General features: G+C 50.2%; 1 pseudogene; it reads right to left on the reverse strand.

Moving 5' to 3' along the window:
• Positions 1-387: 387 nt before the first annotated feature.
• On the reverse strand, positions 388-2,192 carry LOC123131011 (7-deoxyloganetin glucosyltransferase-like; annotated as a pseudogene).
• Positions 2,193-5,018: the final 2,826 nt, after the last annotated feature.

The raw sequence follows: 5,018 nt of genomic DNA on the forward strand, positions 1-5,018 counted from the left end.
TATGCTTTATCCACCAAAGAATGCACAAAAGCTATGCTTTGTCCACCATCTCATGTCTTGCTTCACTCCCCTATGTTTTTTCACGTGTTTACAAATTAGAAATTATTTTATCTTATAAACCAAAATTTCAATAGAAGATGCATCTGCATATTTGTGCTTCTCGTGACGAGGACTTTTAAACAAGAACATTCTCGAATATATTTTGACAAGTTTTAAAAATCAAATTTTGAAACACGATGAAACTTTATTAAACACGGTCTTGTTTAAAATTTCACTATAATATTTTCGTGCCTGATCTTGTTTAAAAGGTCTCATCGCGAGGATTACAAATATGCAAACAAATCATAAATCAAACTTGAGCTTCATGATCTATGTGGGTTTCAAATATCGTCAACTTAAAATATAGTACTAATTGACTAGGAGAAAAGAGATAAGCTGATAGATAGAGTAGGTAATACTATTCACCTGACTTTGTCAGACACGCTTTCAAAAATACATCTGACATGGTGGGGTAAATGCATGCGCGGTATATACCGTGCATGGTAGATAATCCGCTCTCACAGTAGTAGCACTCTGTAATTACAGTGAAGATCCATGTAGAGCTAGTTCTTGGGCAGGAGCACGTCGCAGACCAGCTCGTCGAAGTTTCGGTGAGACGAGCCTCCGGGCATGGCCGCCTTGACCGCGCTCTCCTTCCACTCCTGCGCTCTCTTCCTCATGCTCTTCCCCTTCTCCCCTTCCATGATCTCCGTGATAAGTCGGGCGACGGCGTCCCGCCGGACGTTGCTGTTGATCTCCATGCCGACACCCCACTCGTTGCACTGGTACCTACAGTTGGTCTGCTGGGCGGCGAAGAACGGCCAGCTGATCACCGGCACGCCGCCGCACAAGCTCTCCAGCGCCGAGTTTCAGCCACTGTGCGTCAGGAAGGCGCCCACGGCGGGGTGGTCGAGCACCTGCTGCTGCGGGCACCAGGACGCCATGAGCTCGCGCCCCGCCGTCTCGGCCAGGAACTCCTCGGGGAGCACCGCGGCGTCGCCCTTCACCAGGTCTCGGCGGACGATCCACATGAACTGCTTCCCGCTCTGCGCCAGGCCCCACGCGAACTCCACCATTTGCGCGTTGGTCATGACGGTGATGCTGCCGAAGTTGACGTAGACGACGGAGCCGGGCTCCCTGCCGTCCAGCCACTGCAGGCACTCGTCCTGCTCCTTCCAGAGGCTGAGGTTGATGGCGGAGCGCGGCGAGGGCGACTCCTTGTGCGCCAGCAGCGGGAGCGGGCCGAGCGTGTAGACCTTGGGCAGGCCGAGCGCCTCCATGGCCTGCACCGCCTCGCCCTCCAGGTCGTCGAAGCTGTTGAGGATGACGGCCGACGCACCGGCCGTGCGCTCCGTCTCCCGCAGGACGTAGTGCACCATGTACTCGTCCGGGTCCGTGGTGCGTATGAAGGACGGGAAGTCCCCGAGCCTCATGCTCCTCAGCCCCGGCACGTCCTCCACCGGCGTGTCAAGGTATCCGTTCGTCAGCTGCTCGGCGTCTGCATGCATGCGTAAAGACATACATATTCAGATAAGTGCTTCGATCAGCAGCTGTCAATGGCCGCACCGAGCAGAAATGGCTGACGCGCGCACTGACGGGAAACAAAACAAAAAGCAGTACGTACGTACCTTTGAGTGGGGCGAGGCCACGGCCGATGAGGAGGCGGTAGTGGCGGTACCCGAGGTAGCTGATGGCGCTGGCGGTCCAGAGCTGGACGTAGGGGAGGCCGAGCTCGTTGGCGGCCTCCATGGAGAACCCCATGACGACGTCAGAGACGACGCGGGTGACGGGCGGGTTACCCGTGGCAGGGTCGTTGAGCCGGGTGAGGAGGTCGCGGAACGGCCCGAGGCAGGTCTCGGTGGTGGACTTGCAGAGCGCGGGGATGTCTTGCGTGACGTCGTCGTCGCCGGATGGCGGCAGGCCGTCCGGGATGGTGGCGAAGCGGAAGCCCGGGAGGCCGGCCACGGCGGCGGCGCCGCGGGAGCGGACGAGGCGGGCGTGGTTGTACTCGGTGTTGACGAAGGTGACGTCGAAGCCCCGGGCGTGGAGCAGCTTGGCCACGTTGAGCATCGGGGTGATGTGGTGTGCCCCTGCGCTGGGTATGGCAGGCACACCGCGTGCGGCTTCCCGGCGGCAGGTCCCATCGAGCCCATCTCCTCCGCAGACGACTCCTCACTCTCCGTATGTGCGCTTCGAGCTGACCAAGATCGGTCGATGGCAACCATGGCTTCCTCCTGGCTGAACTCTCGTACGTGGCCGGCACTTGCTTTGTTTTGGAGCTTGTAGGATCGTGTTAGTTGGACTGGATGAGTATATTGTTTGTTTATTGCAGCATGGCTGCTTCGAGCCTTGGAGGATGGAGACTTGATGGTCCTACTCCCTCTTCCACGGAAAGCAGCCGGGCCGGGTGTGTGATCAGCATGAGGTCGGTACGCGCGCAACGGCGCCGCATGGGCAACAGCCGCCCGGCGATCCTGCTCCGGCCATGTGCTATACGTGCGCGTGCGCGCTGAAATCGTCAGTAATGCTCTCCGTCTCGGCAGTGTCAACTGTCAGGCGATCCGTTGCGTTCCGAAAACCAAGTTAAAGAACACACTCCTTACTACACGTATGGCTTTTTTCTTTTCTTTTGAGAACCTACACCTACAAGTATGGCTTTGACATTGCTTCAATCATCCACAGTGGTTACGTGCTTGCGAACGCTCCTTTGAAACTAAGCTTAGTCGATGGTTAGCAAGTTTGTACATCTCCTTGACCCAGTCTTGGGCTCTTGGCATGCGGTTGCCATCAGTGTGGCCTCTCCTGGGGTATGGGAAAACGGAAGACAGGAAGTCAACAATTCTCTCACCATAATGCAATACGTTTTCTTCAGATGAACTGCTGCATGTGCTGTGCAACAGACAAGAAATGGGTCCAGAACGACGGCGGCTGCATGCACAGTGCGATCGTTCAGGTCAAGGCTTCTTTTGGTTCATAGAATAGAATTATTGTAGGAATAGAAATTTTGTTGGAAATGAGATGACATGTATCTTAAATCCTATAAATAGGAATAGAAAACGAGATGTCATTTGGTTGACAACAAAGAAATTTTTTCATTGAGTCTAGGCTCATTTTTATTTTCATATAAAATGTGAAACATAGGAACCAATCCTATGTAGGAATAAAAATCTATTCTTATGAAACAAAGGGCTTTAAAGGAAAAAATCATATAAAAATCCTATCCTCTAAATTCCTATGAAATTCCTCCGAACCAAAAAAGGCCCAAGAGTAGCAAATTATTGCGTTTGACATCTTGGTCACGTAACTGAGAAATGAGTGCAGGTCGTCCATGCAAACCAGCTAGATGCATGGATGTAACAAGTATATATTATTTTCTTTGGAGAAAAAAGACCTCATGGGCACATTTTTCACCGATAGTGTGACGCATTTTCAGTCGCAAATCCAAATTTAGTTCAGTTGGGAACAGTGCCTACTTAAAACCCTATCAACCTGGATTGACGCCATCAGAACACAAGTCATCACTCACCCCTCACAATTTTTTAAGATCAAACTTGAGCCCTTAGAAAAAGGAGTAAGCTCTGCCTTTGCATTAAAAAGAACTAGATGATGCGCCGCTCGTTGTTGCTGGATTCTTGTTAAAATATGCATAAATAGTTTCTTAAAAACATCTAAAAACTAATGAAAGGCAAATGTAGCTTTAAAAGGTGAAAATATGAAACATATAAAAAGAGAAAAAATCCAACAAAATATAATTTCTAACAAAAAAAAATACTTCTTCCGTCTCAAAATAAGTGTGTATATTTTGGGACGGAGGGAGTATGAAGGATGAAATGCATAGGTATTCTACAATTGCCAAAAACACATATTGTCACTAAAATCTAATGAAAATAATAATTTATAACTAACACACATGAGTTAATTATATGGCATCCCTGCATGCATAGAGTAATGAAAAAACATGTAATTTATGACTTGTATGCATCCTTTGCTCGTGTGGCATGCTTGCATGTCTATAAAAGGTAGGTAGTGAATTGTAGCTATTTAGCAATAGAGATTAAGAATTGTCCGGTTAATAAGGTAAGCTTATTGAAAACCGTTACATAGACAAGCACTAGTAGAAAACAGGGCTTTGGTTCGGGCCTGGACAGCCCATTAGTCCCGGTTCGGCTACGAACCGGGACCCATGGGGGGCATACGTCCCAGTTCGTGAGCCCAGGGGGTCGGCCGGGGCCTCATGGGCATTGGTCCCTGTCAGTGTCAAAACCGGCGGATCTCGGGTTGGGGGGTCCCGAACTGTGCGTCTAAGGCGGATGGTAACAGGAGGCAGGGGACACGATGTTTACCCAGGTTCGGGCCCTATCGATGGAGGTAATACCCTACGTCCTGCTTGATTGATCTTGATGATATGAGTATTACAAGAGTTGATCTACCACGAGATCGTAGAGGCTAAACCCTAGAAGCTAGCCTATGGTATGATTGTTGTTGTCCTACGAACTAAACCCTCCGGTTTATATAGACACCGGAGGGGCTAGGGTTACACAGAGTCGGTTACAAGGGAGGAGATCTACATATCCGTATTGCCAAGCTTGCTTTCCACGCCAAGGAGAGTCCCATTCGGACACGGGACGAAGTCTTCAATCTTGTATCTTCATAGTCCAACAGACCGGCCAAAGGATATAGTCCGGCTGTCCGGAGACCCCCTAATCCAGGACTCCCTCAGTAGCCCCTGAACCAGGCTTCAATGACGATGAGTCCGGCGTGCAGATTTGTCTTCGGCATTGCAAGGCGGGTTCTTCCTCCGAATACTCCATAGAAGATTTTGAACACAAGGATAGTGTCCGGCTCTGCAAAATAAGTTCCACATACCACCGCAGAGAGAATAATATTTCCACAAATCTAATCTGCTGACACATTTAGCAACATGACATCACGCATGGCCCGGTCATTATTCGAACCGTTTTTCTCAACCAGCACTGCGC

Source organism: Triticum aestivum, chromosome 6A (assembly GCF_018294505.1).
Source record: "Triticum aestivum cultivar Chinese Spring chromosome 6A, IWGSC CS RefSeq v2.1, whole genome shotgun sequence".
NCBI lineage: Eukaryota > Viridiplantae > Streptophyta > Magnoliopsida > Poales > Poaceae > Triticum > Triticum aestivum.